Here is a 16,562-nt window from a genome sequence, read left to right as displayed (position 1 = left end):
TTATGTATTATTTTTAGAACTATTTCCTGTGCATTCCAGAAGTCAGAATAATATCAGCTTTGAAAGTGTTCTAGAAGTTACCGAATTCAAGCCACCTTTTTACTGCTAAGGAAATTGAGCCTCAGAGGAGTGAAGCTACTTGCTCATCTAAGGCAGAGGCAGGAGGAGGGTGCAGAGGTCTTCACTCTTTTCTGACGTTTTTTCACATATCCCTATCCCCTAATGAGAACTAATTAAGGGTTACCATATTTTCTTGGTAGGTTGCTTTAAGAAAACAACACATCACAAGCATGTAGCTAACTAAATAGATAACTAAAACTCTTCCAAGGAAATTTATAGTTTAAAGAACTGGAAACAGGAAAATGGGATTTATATACTACTTTCTGTCTCTGTGTTTGGGAGGACCTTGGACCCTAGCTCCAGGGATCCAGCAGCCCGGCATCCCCCCTCCAACTGCCCATGCCTCTTGAGGAGCAAGTGTTATCCTCGAGATAACCTTGCACAAATTCCTCTTTGCAACAGCCCTTCTAGTTTCTTCTTGGAATACCAGTTCCAGGGCTGGTGCTTTCGGCCTGTGTGGCTTAAATTATTTACGGATATGCTGCCAAACTTTTTTCAATGTGTGTAAAATTTATTTTTGCTTCAGCTACACATCACACTGTTGCAAGGGTGCCTGCTGAGCTAAGTAGATGGAGTGATGTGCTGCAGAGCCAGGTCAACTGGCTGTAAAGAGGTGTTGTGTAAAGCTGAGGCATTCCAAGGAAGACTTTCGAAGACTTTACTGGAATAGGTGGCAACCTGGTTTTGGAGTTCATGAGAAAGCATGATCAGGGCAAAGCAAAGTTCAAGTCAGCCTTCAACTCAGGACTGAGGGGCACTGAGTGAACCATGCATTTCTGATGTTCCCATGGAGACCTTAAACATTGTACCTGCCCCTGCCCATTGCCTGCATTACTGATTTCAAGTGTGCTGCCCTGAATTCCAGAATTTGAAAGTGTGCTATGAACAAAACATCTGAAAACTATTGTTCTAAGCCTAATATGGAACAAAGTGTCCCCTGGTGACATAATTTTGTGCAATACTGGGTTGAACAAAATTCAACCTTATTCCTCACTACAGGATTTCTCAGTGGCTTTGAGGTGTTAATGTATGTGATGACTCCCCCAGAGCAGGTGTAGAATGCAGCATTTATCCATCTTTTTTGGTCACAGAACCATGTTTTTCTTTCAAAAACATATATAGGGACTAGTGTTTTGAGGAAACACTTTGGCAGATACTGTTTCGAAGGACTTCATCTTCTTTCTTTTGTTCGAGAGTGTTCTGAAGGCTGTCATATGAAGGCTTAATTCAAAGTCAGAGCCCTGGTAATGGGTCAGTGAGTAAAGAATCCTCCTGCAATGCAGGAGGCACAGAGGACTGGGGTTAGATCCCTGGGTCAAGAACTTTTGATCCCTGGAGAAGGAAATGGCTAAGCACTCCAATATTCTTACCTGGGAAATCCCCCGGACAGAAGAACCTGGTGGACTATAGTCCATGGGGTCACAAAGAGTCTGACACGATTGAGCACACACAGACGGAGTCCCTTACACACAACTCAGCAACCCACTTAGACACCTAACTCTACTTAAGGTATTTTTTAAACACATCTGAGGAGGTTTGAAGGACTGCTTACTCTCCTTGGAGGGAGATGGGTTCACTTCTTAATGCAAAAATGAAAGATGGTAACTTGTATACTCTACCTTAGGGTTAGAGTATCTTTGGAGGATCTGGCCTCCTTAGTCAGATATTCCTATAAATCACTTTTGTTGACAAGGCTGCTTCCATGATGTGGCTGCCAGGCTGCCCCTGCTCAGGACACACGTGTGTTGGAACTGCTTTCTCTCCATCTTGCTGCACCTTGTGGAAAGCCTTCATGTTTTGGCCTGAATGCTACAGGCTGGAGCTAATCCTTTGGCCAGCACGTCATTAGCCTGCTCAAGTTAATAGCTTGGAATGTCTTTCCAGTTTTTTTGGACTCATTTTTTTCTCACCAATAAAAGCAGCAAGCACACACAAACATTCGCTGAATCTACCTTAGGGTAGATGCCATGGTTTGGCAATGCTACAGTGAATACAACAGGGTTTTTTGGATAGATGCATGACAATATATTAAAAATACAGCATGCTACCTGCAAGAAGCACTGTAGAGACCAAGAAGAGGAAGTGATCACTTCTGTCTGGATGATCTTTAAGGTTCCTCCCAGCTTTTAAGGTATTCTTAGATACAATCTTCTTAGATATGGTATACCATATGGTATACCATATCTTAGATACCATATCTATCTCTGCTGCAGTTGGCCCAGAGCCTTTTGATCCTCAACACAGCAGAGGAGGTTGAGGAACTCTGTTGCTGAGTGCTAGATGACTGTTAGCTGATCTCCTCTGGACTAAACCTTACCTGGCACAGACCCTGACTCAGCCCAGGCCAGCAGGATTATCCTGTCCCACTCCCCCAAGCAGGGGTGTGTGCCCATCCTGAACCCAGTCTACCTTAGACATTTGGGCTGGAGTGGAGTAGGAACTATGTGCTTCTCATTCAGTCTCTGGAACAGCCTCCTAGTTTGAGAGGGGGAGGATGGGTTCCCACATGGAACGGCCCAAAGAAAACATCTAAAATTCTTCACCCAAGACCCCAAACCCTCTCGGTTCGGTTGCAGGGCACCCATTTATCACCAACCCCTTTTTACTTCTTTCTGAGACATGGAGACTCACATTCTTCTCTGTTCCCATTTCTTTTCTCCTACTATTTTTCCTCTTTCTTCTCTCCTTCCACATTTCTAAGTACCATGAGCCGGGGGTGATTTCAGCAATAGTGAAATTGTCAGTGCTAATGAGTTGCTGGTTATAGTTTCAAGTAGAAAAATCAGGACACATGTCTGCTAATCCCCAGGTGACCAGGGTGTGAGGAAAGACTTTGGCTCTGAGCACCTTCAGGCTCTTCTAGTATACTCTAGAGAGCTTGTCCCAGTCTCCTTTCCTTAACAACAACAACAAAAGTTTTATTCCACTAGGGACAAAATACCTGGAAGCAGCATTGTTAGTAGTTGTAGTCACAGGCCACCCACCCTCTGCCCTTCCTCATTATATCCCCAGGGGCACTACAGCAAACAAAGAGTTGTGTCTGGAGAAAGCCAAGGGTGGGCTGGCACAAGGAAGCCTGGAAACCTGGAATGGGGAGTCCGGGAATGGGAATGCCTTAGCTGGGAGTAATGAGGAGGAGCTCCATCCCATCCTCTCTGAGTAGTCAGAAATCAGGTCCACTAATCTCAAGAGCTGACTCATTGGGAAAGAGTCTGATGCTGGGAAAGATAGAAGGCAGGAGGAGAAGGGAATGACAGAGCACGAGATGGTTGGGTGGTATCACTTACTCAATGGACTTGAGTTTGAACAAACTCCGGAAGATGGTGAAGGACAGGGAAGCCTGGCGTGCTGCAGTCCAAGGGGTTGAAAAGAGTTTGACACAACTGAGCTACTGAACAGCAATCTCCTCAAGCCTCTAACGTGAGGTCACCGTCTCACCACCCCACCTACCTAATCAGGAAACCACCTCCCACCCACCTTACTGATAAGCCTGAGACTACCCTCCATTTTCTTGGAACTCAGGATTGTCAACCACCATCTCCCTCCCTCCAACCTTCCTTCTTTTCTTCCCCACTAAATGTATTCCTGACACCTGTTTCATCTTACTCTTCCCTGGTCCCACCCTGGACCTTCCTTCAAGACTTCTGCAGCACCCCTACTTTCTGCTCTTCTCTGGCTGCTTGTCCTCTGTCTGACATGTGGGCAAAGAAGAGCTGCTACTGCTGATTCCACTTTTCACCCCACTCCTCTGTTAATCTCGGTGTCACTACTCTGCCACTGAACCTGCTTTTTGATGGGTAACAAATGACCTCTGAATAAATCCTTTTTTTCAAAAAAATCTATTCAACTCTTTCAAGGTATTAAAATTTAAATTAAAACATTTATTATAAAAGTACCCCCAATAATACTCATTTTATAAAGAATTCAAATACTGAAGAAGTATGTAGAGTAGAAAATGAAACATCACCTTAGGAATTCCCTGGTGGTCCAGTGGTTAGGACTCTATGGCTAAGCCCACACTCCCCTACCCCCAACTCCAAGCCATTCCACAGAAGCAACCATTATAAAATAGTTTGGTAAAACTTCCTCTATGCTATTGCTTACAAATTTGGGATTATTTTAGTACCTTTCTACAATTGGTATTTTCATTTAATGCTATGCTGCAGATGTCTTTCCATGTAAGTATATACAGACATATATAATTTTTAAAGTGTCCAAAAAGTGTTCCATTTCATAACTATATCAGACTTCATTTAGCCATTCTTCTTGTGATAAATACTGAGGTTTAGAAATACCATTTATTTATTCATTCATTCATTCATTCGTCTATTCACCAGTCTTCCTTTGATGGCTGTTGAGGTTGTGTCAGTTTATTTGTTTACTTATATATTTGTGTATATTTGTGTGTTTACTCATCCATAATCCCATTACAAAAAATTCCTTGTACCTGTGTCTTTGCACACTTGTGCCCAGAGTACTGGACACTGCTAACTGCTCTCCTTTTGGCCTTAGTAAACCACTCTTTTGCCTGAGCACACAACGTATGTTTACCCCTTTCCCTTCTTTCCAAAGTCTCTTCTCCTGAAATGACCACTTTCGACTCACTCTTCTTGCCCCAGGCTTGTGTAGAATCATACCTGACTCCCTAATGGCTTCCATTTATATAGCATTTACTATGTCCTAGGTTGTGTGCTGGAGCAGACGTTGTATCATTTCATCATGTAACAGTGGGACGAGGCACGAATTATATTGCTGTCAGCATTTAAAGGTGATTAAAAACTGAAGCTCAGAAAGTTACAGAACTTGTCCAGGTCATTCAACTCATTACATGGAGGAGCCAGGATTCAATCTCAGGCTTCTTCTGCTGTGTATCCATGAATTCACATAAAGCACTACATTCACTGCATCTTCTGTTCTGCTATTCAGAGGACCTCACACATGCACTGACTACAGCACTTACCGGATGGAATGGTGGTAACTTACTCACAGGTTTGCTTCCCTTCACTAGACTGGGAACTCCCCGAGGGCAGACCCTGTGTCTCTTCTTTCAGCGTTTCCCATATTGAATACAGAACCTGGTTTTGTCTTAGGTGCTGATATGGATTTGAATGAATGAACCTAGGTTTGCTGAATGAGGAATTCCAACACTCCCTGAACCAGGTCAAGAGTCACACTTCAGCGCTCAATAGCACATGCTGAACTTGAAGTTTGTTTTCTGCTAATTAATGAAAATAAAATACTCTACTCCCAGGGCCCTAATTAACGAAATTACAAAAAGCTCTGTAGATTGGCAGGTGGTAGAACATAATGATTTAAGACACAGGCTCTGAAATGAGATGACCTGTGTTCTGATTCCAGCTCTGCCGTGTATTAGACAAGTTATCAACTTCCATAATCCTAAGTTACCCAACCAGTAAAAAGGATATAATGACGGTTATTTAGAGCTAGATGAAGAAGTTGATAGGAAACACTATGTTAGTGCCTGGCACGGAGAAGGCACTCAATAAGTCTTAGTTGTGACGTTGTTATAAGGACAGATATTAACCCTTGTCAGTCTTTGCTCAAAATGAAATAGATCAAGCATTCATTTCTCTTACCACTCTCCAAGTAAAAAAAAAAATTTTTTTACTTCCAATCTATAAAAATTTTCTTTCTGGCTCTTACTTATAAAACAAACATTTATTGAGTGCCTTCTGTTTACCAGACTCCTCTCTGATTGGTCCTTCAATTATCAGGGAGAATCTGCAGTCTACAGAGAGACGATAAGCCTTGCCCGGGCTAGAGGCCCCGAGGAGGATAAAATTTTCCTGCTTTTTGCTGTTGAGAACATTATTTGATTCTCTGGAAAGCACACCTTTTTCTTCTCAAACTTCAGGGATTGTTTTAAAGTATTTTCTCATCAAAGTCTGAAGGTATTATACAGTGATACATGAAGGAACAGATACTTTTTAAGGTCTGATTCATAGAGGTACCTGTGCTGTCTTTGTTCTCTTAGGCAAAAAGCTTTCAGAAGGTCTCAAAGATGACTTTAGGAATCAACATTTGTTTTCCGATTCTGTGCATAGTTCTTACCTGTGACCTAGTATTTGCTTTTCAGAGGGATTGTTGTTAACTTGCTTGGGCTTACCTGGGTCTTTCTAAGTACTGTATTTGAAAACGACCCCACCCCTGGCAACCAAAAACAAACGTGAAAGAAAATCCCCAGCCCTAAACTCACATCCCATCAAAAACTGACTCTGGACAAGCAAGCTTTCTAGATTATTCAGTTCTAGAACTATATATTCCCAGAGAACCATGCCTACTGTTTTAATTAAATTACCTCAAAAGGAGGAAATATTTCTTAGGAATGTGGCTTAGCTTTGAAACTAGGGATTATCTTTCCTTGCATGTAAAGTGCACATCTCTTACCACAAACTAAGGGGGTCCCTTTTCCAAGTGATGCTTGTTTAGGAAATCCAGCTTTAGGAATGAAAGGAGACGTGAAAGGGAAAAGCTTCCTTTTCTTTGGTCTGAAGGAGGCATGACTTCATGTTATGCAAGTACCTGGCTGCTTACTCTGGAATACCTGTGCAGTAAGGAACAGGTCTCCTGGACTGCCAAGTGCTCCTAGAAGCTCCTAGGGCTGGGTGCTTCTTCTTGCTCCTTGCTTCCCTGGAGCCCTGGCTTCTTGGTAAGATACTCAGTTATCTGAACTGCTCAGGCCACCACGCAGGAAGGAAATTATGGGACAAAGGACCAAAGCACTCACCTTGAGCCCAAAGTGTGACTCTTTTCTGAGCCTCAGTTCCCTTAGCTGAGAGCTAAGGAATTTCCTCTTAGTGTTCCTGAACTCTAATATTCGGGGGTTCCAGAATCTTTTCCCCTGCCAGGCCAGTGACCTAGTTGTGAAGGACAGTGAGAACCAAGCTGTTGTTTGGATTTCATGGGTGGGGTGGGTGGGGCACCTCCTAATAAACTTGACAAGGAATTGGAGCGACCTGTTTCCCCAAGAATCCGCTGAGGGCTGAACGAGGCATGTCCCTGCTTTGGCATCACTGCAGAGACATTCGAATGCACTTATCAGAGTGCATCGGGCTCACAAACCTGACACTTCTCCTTCTGAAATACTGAAAAGGTAAAATTGCACAAGACGTGGAGCCCAGGTGATCTGTGGATCGAATCAATATTTCAGTTCACTTTCTCCTCAGAGGCCCTGTCTGAGAGAACACCTCCTCTGCCATCTCTCAAAAGGCTTTTTAATACTGTTTACCCCTGGGTGATTTTGTCCTAAGGAGGAACTGTGGGAGGGCCCATGGGGATTTCGAAAGCTTAGTGCTGGACTGATTCTGTGCCCTAATGATTTTGAAAGCCTGTGTGTTTAGGGAGGTGGTGGCAGGGAGTCTGGGGTGAGAAGCTTGAACTCCAGTCCTGGTTTTGCCACAGCATGGCTGTGCAGTCTTGATCAAGCTGCTTCATCTTTCTGGGCCTCCATGTTCTCACCAAACAGCATCTTTCTCTGGTCCCTTCCTGCCCTGGCACACCACGACTCTAAGCCCTAAGGCAGAAACGGCCCATTTTGGGTGTAGAATGAGGCCAGATCTACCCAACCATTTTTGCTCGTCCGCTGTGGGGACATACCTCTGGTATGGAGGTTATACTCCCTTCCCAAACTCCTCTTTTTGGAAGGTCTTTGTAATGTATCCAAGGAAACAGGTGAGAGGTATGGATGTTTGAGGCCAGGAAGGGGCTTCAAGGAGAACTACCCAACTCTTTCAAGAGTGCCTCCTACCCTCACTGTCTGGTGGGAGGTGTTTGGCAAGTTTGGGCATCAGCATTTCATAAAAAGTTAAAAGCCCAGACTGCAGAGTCAGCCAGCTCTTATTTTCATATCCCAGCCTTGCCAATCATTTCAGCTCATTATTCACCAAATATTTATCAAATGCCCATTTTTTGTAATGGCAGCCCACTCCAGTGCTCTTGCCTGGAAAATCCCATGGATGGAGGAGCCTGGTGGGCTGCAGTCCATGGGGTCGCCAAGAATCGGACACGACTGAGTGACTTCACTTTCCCTTTTCACTTTCATGCATTGGAGAAGGAAATGGCAACCCACTCCAGTGTTCTTGCCTGGAGAATCCCAGGGACGGGGGAGCCTGGTGGGCTGCCATCTGCGGGGTCGCACAGAGTTGGACACGACTGAAGCGACTTAGCAGCAGCAGCAGCATCTTTTGCTAAGCTATTTTGCATACATTCTCACATTTAATCCTCACAGCCCTATGTAGCAGGTACTGATTTTATCCACACTTCAGGAAAATGAAACTCACAGAGGTGATGTGACATATCCAAGGTCACACAGCTAGTAAGGGGCAAACCTGGGGCTTGAATCCAGGTCCAGAAGCTCCAGAGTGACGGCTCTCAGCCAGGACACTCTGCTGTTTCCCAAACCTTATTTTATTTAATCCTTGTTTAATCCTCATTTGCTTTACTGCAAAACTTCCACCTCAATGCTTCAGAAAAGCCTCTGTGATTTTGCCAATCCACATAATGGATTAAAGAGCAGATCCACTTCTAAAAGGGGATGGAGTAGACAGACATTGGATGGTGCAGTGGGAAAAGCTCTGAAGCATGTTTACCTCCAATAACTCAGCTTCTAGACCTGCCTGGCCCTTACCAGTCATCTGATCTGAGGCATTTCCACCCTCTGAACTTCACCAGCCATGCTTTCCTCACCAAGATATTTTAAGAATCCGTTGCGAGAGTGGCTATGAAGGGACTTTACAAATTAGAAAGTGATAGAAATGGACTGATTCTTATTGTGGTCCTACGTCTATGTTTTTGTTACTCATTGAACTGGACAGCGAATTGCATGTTATCTTCAAGAATCTTGAAATACACCACCCAGTGATCCAAGCCTTGGAGTCCCACGATGAAGCAGTATGAGGCAGGTTTACGCCAGGCACTCCTGCCTGACTCATTCAGAAGTACCACTTTCTGGACTATGTGGCATTACGATGGCTGCCACTGTGACTCATGGTCAGCCCAGAAAGGCTGGAATGTGACATTCCTGAACAGACTCAGGCATGAGAAGAGAGAAGAAGAAAACACAACATTTGTAAACAGACAGTCTGGGGCTCATTTTCTATATGCTTGTTTTGAAAGCCTGTGGAAGTACAGCTATCCACCTATCCATGGATCTTACATCCCTTGGGAAGCATGCGCTGCCTCACACTCTTGGACCACTGATTCTGAGAGGGTTGGGCAGGGGAATCACTTTCTAACTTAACCATACAGCCCTCCAAGGAATAAGAAGAGATGAAAACTGAAGGTGACATTTACAGCAGGTTGGAGACGCCCTGCACCATTCGTTGCTGAGTTTCCCCAGATGTGCATTTATTTACTGTCTGCTCTCTCCCCTAGCTGTGCTAAGGGTGGCACAGGAAGAGGGTTTTATTTCTTTTGAGGCTTTGTGTATAATTTGGGGCCCAGGGGTGAAGAGAGAAGCAGAGTCACTGGTCCAGGCTTGGGTAAGAGCATTTCTTTCATTAGAGGATAGAGGTTGCCAGAGAACAAGCCAGAGAGCTCCCAGGGCACATCAGTATCCCTCCTGTCTAACAATTAGCAGGTAATCAGCTGTCGAAAGATACTCTGTTTGGGGTAGTACCAAGGAAAGAGCTGCCGTCATGGAAGTGAAAAAGCGAGGGTCCGGAGGATGCTGAAAGCAAACACCATTGAGGGAAAGGCCTGCAGGACTAGTTGGAGACCTGGGCTCCAGTCTCAACCCTGTTAATTAGCCTCTGTGTGAACTTGGCGACTGAAAAACAACTACAAGGCAATGATCTCTTAGGTAACTTCCAATCATCTCAGTTTGCCTAGGACTGCCCTCGTTTTACTACTGACTGTTTCTCATCCAGGAATCCCTGCTTCCAACTGAAAACTCCCCTTTCTGATTGTTCTAGTATCTTCCCTCCAGGGTCTCAATCCCTTTCCTCTTCTCTGAATCTGAAAATTCTTGGGATGATTGCTCCCGCTGAAGGGGTGTCAAAGTATGTCACCTCCTACATGGCCAGGGCATCAACCCATCTGGAAAGACCTGACCATAAACTCCAGGCTATTCCCTGCCCCCCAGGCATGGGCAGCCTTGTATCAAAAGTGGGCTTCCATCTCCAGATCTGTGATAATTCCACCTCTTTGTATAGTCACACCAGTGACTTCAGGACTGTAGAGCTAAAGGGTGACCCAGTTTCTCTCTTTCATATTTACTTAAATATTTTTATTTATTTATTTGACTGCATTGGGGTCTTGGTTGCTTCATTCAGAATCTTTCATTGCCACATGCCCACAGCATGTGGAATCTCAGTTCCCTGACCCGGCATCGAACCCATATGACCTGCATTGCAAGATGGATTCTTAACCACTGGACCACCAAGGAAGTCCTAGCCCAGCTTCTCTTTTGATCTTTGTTCTGAAGGTGTGACTCCCCAGTTTACTGGTCAGATCAGCTTCAGCCCAGCTTCTTACAGTCTTTGAAGCAGAGACTGCTCTGGGCACTGCTGACTAAACCCAGAGTATAGTTTCTACCTAGGCTGCCAGTTTTTTTTTTTTTTCTCATTCAGACAGGAGCCCCTAAAGTATTTGGGGTTGAAGAAGTTTCAAGTTTCAGAAAATGGTTGCCATACCTCTATCAAGAACAGAGGAAAGAAATCTCATGTGACTTCTGGTCCTTGTTCACCTCCACACTTGAGCACATTTCACATGACCTCCCTGCCTATTCTGTTCCTTCCTCTGGTGTCTCCCTCATCCATTTATGTTTCATCTTGAGCGCAGTCATCTGCATTAGGCATTGTGCTACGGGCTGGTGAAGCTTAAGTTGGATGTGACCCTTAGAGTGACGCTGCAACGTGGCAGGGCAGCCTGACATCAGCAGCTGTGCTGGGATGTGGTTTTTGTGCTCTGACACATTGGAGAGCCATAGCAGCTTAACTGAGGGTGAGTCATTCAGCCCCAGGGTGACATCTGGGTGGGGCCTAGAAGATGAGGAGAAGCTGGAAGTGGGCATGTTGTTGTTTAGTCGCTAAGTCGTCTCTGACTGTTTGTGACCCCCTGGATGTAAGTCCACCAGCCTCCTCTGTCCATGGATTTCTCAGGCAAGAATACTGGAGTAGGCTGCCATTTCCTTCTCCAGGGGATCTTCCCGACCCAGAGATCGAACCTGCATCTCCTCCTTTGCAGGCAGATTCTTTTTCACTGAGCCACCTGGGAAGCAGGCATGCCAGGCATGAAATGTGGCACACACAAAGGCTCTCTCCCACCCCGTCTGATGGTCTCCCCTTGTCACCCACTGTGAGTGGTACCATGGGTGGCGGTGGGTCAGGGATTGTTGGGCCAGAAGCCAAGACAAACAGATCAGCCCTCAGGAAACTGCTGGGCCTAGGGAGCCCCTGCATACCCAGGAGCCTCATTCTTATTTCCCAGAGCAAGTGGAGGCTGCAGACACAAATTTGTTCCCTTCCCTTCTCATTCCTCAGACTCCCAGCGTCCTCCTGTATCAAAGGACCTGCTCTGACCCGACTTCACCCCCAGGCCCCTCTCCACTCCATCACCAGTTGCTGTGAATCCCTTCCTAGCCCTCTGGCCTACACTCGATCCTGTCCAGTCCCCCAGCCACCATCAAGGTTCAAATCCCAGTCATCTCCCACTTAGTTACTTGCAACAACGGCCACGTCAGTCCTGTGATTAAGGCCTCTCCGTTGCTTACTGTCCTGTGTGTGCTGCCAGATGAAACTTTCCAAAACAGTGTTTTGTTGACCTTGTGCACCTGTTTTGAAATCTTTGTGAGCACATTTCCTCAGACCTCACTGTCCACTGTGTACAAACAAGGCCACATTCATATTCACAACCCAGTTGTCTTTGGCTTCTGCCTCTCTGCTGATATGGGACCTGACCCCAAGCAATTCTGGGAACCCCCGGCTAGTGCTCTGAGCATCCGGACCAGTCTGTGCATGTTTGCTAATGGTCTGCACACGGGCAAGACATCACTGAGAAGATGTGTTTGGAGACACATGCTGTGACCTCTAGAATATATGACTTTTTATTTTACAAAACGAAGAAGCCACTGCCCCAGCATAAAGCACCTGGTCCTTTACCACAGATGATTTGAGAAGCTCTGCCCTAGGGAAGGCTCATGCACAAGTAAGTCTGGTCCCTCTGTGCATTCCCTCATTTGCTCTCTGTTACCTGCTGGCAGTCCCAGAGTTGCTTTTTCATGAAATCTATGCTTTCAGCTTCTCTTAGAGCATAGCTATCCAGCATCTTCATACAAGAAGTAGCTTGCTTCAACAAAAAAAGAGAGACAAACAAACAAAGAAAGAACACTGGCAATTCAGAACATTTGCCCCTTTAACATTAAATTTGGGATTTCCATTTCAAATCACTATTTGCCTTCTTTCTCCAAGGCATTTCTTTTTCCCCCATTTAGCACAGTACCTTAAAAAACACTTTAAAATCAACTTTATTGAAAGTGAAGTTCCATATCATAAAGTGCACTTATTTTCAATGTACAGTTTGGTGAATTTTGACCAATGAATATACTTATTAGATCACTGCCCTAGTTAAGATATAAAATGATCTCATCACCTTAGAAAATTCACTTGCATTCCTTTGCACTTCTACCTGCAGTCAGAGGCAATAACTCATCTGATGCCTGTTACTTCTATGACTAGTCTGGTTTCTGCTAGAATATCATGTAAATGGGATCATCCAGAATGTACTCTGTGATGTCTGACTACTTTCACTCACCATAATAATTTTGAGATCATCTATGATGTTGTATGTATCATAGTTCAACCCTTCTACTTGCTGAGAAGCATTCCATTGTATGTATCACATTTGGTTTATCTATTCTGTTGTTAGGCTTCCCTGGTGGCTCAGAGGTTAAAGCATCTGCCTGCAATGCGGGAGACCTGGGTTCAGTCCCTGGGTCAGGAAGATCCCCTTTGGGAGGAAATGGCAACCCACTCCAGTATTCTTGCCTGGAGAATCCCATGGACAGAGGAGCCTGTTGGGTTACAGTCCACGAGGCCGCAAAGAGTCGGACATGACTGAGCCATTTCACTTCACTTCATTCTGTTATTAATGGACATTTTCAGTTTTTGGCTATTTGCATAAGTTCTCTGAACATTCATATACAAGTCTTTACTTGGACAATTGTTTTCATTTCCCTCAGGCAAATACCTACTTGTGGGATTGCTGGGTCTTATGGTAAGATCTCTGTTTACCTGAGAGAAACCAGCACTAATCCACAGGTTATGTCTCTTTTGATGGGAATTGTGTGATTTCTAATGAGACTCCAGCTCCAGCTGCTCTTTTGTGAGCGTATCACAAAAGATGTCATTTGGGCCCTGCTCCAAGGACTCATCAAATCAAATTTCACTTGGAGTTCTCTATCTTAGTGTCATGAGGCTAATGCTATTATGATCCTTTGTGAGTCATTTTGCAAATACTAACCTGTGATAAAAAAATATTTAAAATATTTTAAAGTACTGGTATTTTTTAAAGATTTGTCTTAAGAAATATAATGATATATAGACTCTATGTATATGTGGAATATGTCTACGGTTCCAGGTTTTCTTTGTAATACCCAGATTTTCATTCACTTGCATATTGTCCGTGCTACAACTTGGTCTGTGTTATCCACTGCTACAACCTGTAGACAGTGGCTATATTAGTTAGCATCCAGCCTGAGTTGTATATAACAAAGACCCACAAAAACAGCAGCTAAATTAAATGAGTGTGTGTGTGTACACGTGCTCAGTTACTAAGTTGTGTCCAATTCTTTGGGACCCCATGAACTGCAGCCCCCAGGCTTCCCTCTCCATGGATTTTCCAGGCAAGAATACTGGAGTGGGTAACCATTTCCTTCTCCAGGGGATCTTCCTGACCCAGGGGTTGAAGGCATGTACCGTGCATTGGCAGGTGGATTCTTCATCACTGAGCCACCTAGGAAGCCTGGGCCACCTGGGAAGCCCTAAATTAAACAACAGAGAAGTCTATTTCTTAGTCATGTAAAACACCAAAGGGACAGCCTAGTCATTTGGGACCCAGGCTTCTTTCTGCTCACCACCCCCAGGGGTGAACCCTGTCCTCAAGATCCAGGATGGAAACCCAACTGTCATATCTTCAATCCATACAGCAGGGGGAGAGGGAAGGGAAGGACACCACTCCTAGGGATGCATTCCAGAGCCTGACTTGTCTACTTGGGCTTACATCCCATTGGCCAGTATTTAATCACATGGCCAGGCCTCACTTCAAGGAATCCTGGGAAGTATAGTGTTACTCCTACCTAAAACTGGGTGACTGTATTAGAGGTTGTTCAGTGGTAAAGAATCCACCTGCCAATCAGGAGATGCAGGTTCAATTCCTGGGTTGGGAAGATCCCCTGGAGGAGGAAATGGCAACCCACTCCAGTATTCTTGCCTGGAAAATCTCATGGACAGAGGTGCCTGGTGGACTGCAGTCTGTGGGCGTCACAAAAGAGTTGCACACAACTGAACACTCTCAGACAGACCTATTACCTTAAACTGGTTTTAATCTTGTAAAATTCCACATTTAGGCAAATACTGTCCACAGTTTGGTAAACTCCTTGGAAACAAGAACCAGTGACCTTTTTGTACCTCTTCACCCCAGCAGTCTGGGTTTCCTTAGGCCAATTTTCCTGACTATCTATTCTAGAAATATTATTAATGATATAAAAATATTAATAAACATTACAAGAAAACTGGATTCTGTAATTCAGATTCCATAAAGTTTGGTTAGGACTAAGACAAACTTTAAAAGTTTTTTTTTTCTTAAATTGCAGAACTTTACAAGGATTTTAACATGCTAAGGCATGCTATGAATTTCCATGAGGGGAAATAAAATAGCATTGTTTAAACTTATTTGGACATTGAACCCTCCATGGTCTTTAATTCAACATCTCATATGCCCTAAGATGGTAAAGCACCTGCCTGAAACGTGGGAGACCTGGGTTCGACCCCTGAGTTGGGAAGATCTTCTGGAGAAGGGAATGGCAACCCACTCCAGTATTCTTGCCTGGAGAATTCCATGGACAAAGAAGCCTGGTGGACTACAGTTCATAGGGTCACAAAAGGTCGGACATGACCGAGCAACTAACACACAAATGTTTAATCGTACAGACTTCCTTTTCCTCTAGTTTTCTTTCTGTTCTTCTCTTCTGCCTCCTTACTTCCTTACCTACTTTTTCTCCAGTCAACGTCTATGTTAAAACTCCCTTACAAGTAGCCTTGACACTGAACTCTTGTTAGTGGTATGCAGAGCACAGGTATAATTGCTCAGCCAGACAAAGACTCACAGATCTCTGGATCTTATTTTCCACCCAGAGGATTTAGAAATTGAGACAATAATGGACACTTTTCTGATAAATGATTTTGGGGGCGGGAGATGCCACATCTCAGACCATCAGTGGGGTCCATTTCCAGATGGGAGATGGAACTGGTGATCAATCATGATCTGTGAGCAGGGTGTGAACTTGCTCCATCCTGTTGGCGTGAGCAACAGGGTCTCAGACAGCTCTGGGAGCCTTCCTCAGCACCGAACACGTTAATAGAAGTAAGTGTGTGACACTCCTGAGATGCGAGCGGCTGATCTGATTGATGAGAAATGTGTTCTGGGTTACTAGCTGCGTGAGGTATGGACTACACTGGTAGTAACAAGATAAACAAACTAACAACAACAGTAACAACCACAAACCGAACAAACAAATAAAAGACCACCCACATTTACCAGGGAATGCCCATATAGCTTTGAGAAGACTTATGCTACATAATAGAATCCCAGAATAGCAGAGTCAAAAATTTAGAGAAAGCATTATATGCATGGCAAAACTGAGGTCAAGTTGAGTGTCTGCCCAAGGTCACATGATTGAGACTGTGACTGAGCAGAGATCAGCATCTGGAACTCTTGATTCTTAAGCTGTTGCCCTTTTAATTTTCTCCAGTGTCTTACTAAAGGATATTTTTAGTACACTGTACTTATTAAAAAAAGTTTTATGCTCTCTGATGCTCTCTTACAAGCCTGGGAGCCAAATGTTTTATAAGAAACACAAACTAAATAGAATAAACTATGTACGCATTAATTGATTTCACAGGACAATTTGGGGGCTCAACTCAGTGGAGAAAGAATGCTGTAAAATAACTATAAAGCACTCTAAAGAAGCAAGCATTGCTGTTGTCAAGTTCCTTTGAGCTTTGTTTAGAAGGTAGTCAGGGACCACCTTCAAAGTTGTCACAGGATCTGAGATCGTTAAAGCCAGAGAACGGTGGGAAAGCACCCCCGTTTCATAAGTAAGGAAACTGAGGTCTAGCAATAGTATCAAGAGGTTAGATTATATGAGCTAATTCATGTAAAATGATTATCACAGTGCCTGACATAGTCAAACTTCAATAAATGCT

General features: G+C 44.2%; 2 long non-coding RNA genes across 3 annotated transcripts in view; both read left to right on the top strand.

The window, feature by feature from the left end:
* The window catches only part of LOC110143954 (uncharacterized), a 178,926-nt gene that overhangs the window by 68,884 nt on the left and 93,480 nt on the right, over window positions 1–16,562 (top strand). The window lies entirely within an intron of this gene.
* LOC139032431 (uncharacterized) lies at window positions 11,993–13,622 on the top strand. Its single transcript, XR_011484972.1, has 2 exons — window positions 11,993–12,285; window positions 13,006–13,622. It is a non-coding gene; the product is annotated as an uncharacterized lncRNA (long non-coding RNA).

This window comes from Odocoileus virginianus, chromosome 3, assembly GCF_023699985.2.
Source record: "Odocoileus virginianus isolate 20LAN1187 ecotype Illinois chromosome 3, Ovbor_1.2, whole genome shotgun sequence".
Classification (NCBI taxonomy): domain Eukaryota; kingdom Metazoa; phylum Chordata; class Mammalia; order Artiodactyla; family Cervidae; genus Odocoileus; species Odocoileus virginianus.
The sequence above is the reverse complement of the archived record's forward strand: the minus strand, read 5'-3'. Positions and strand labels throughout refer to the sequence as shown.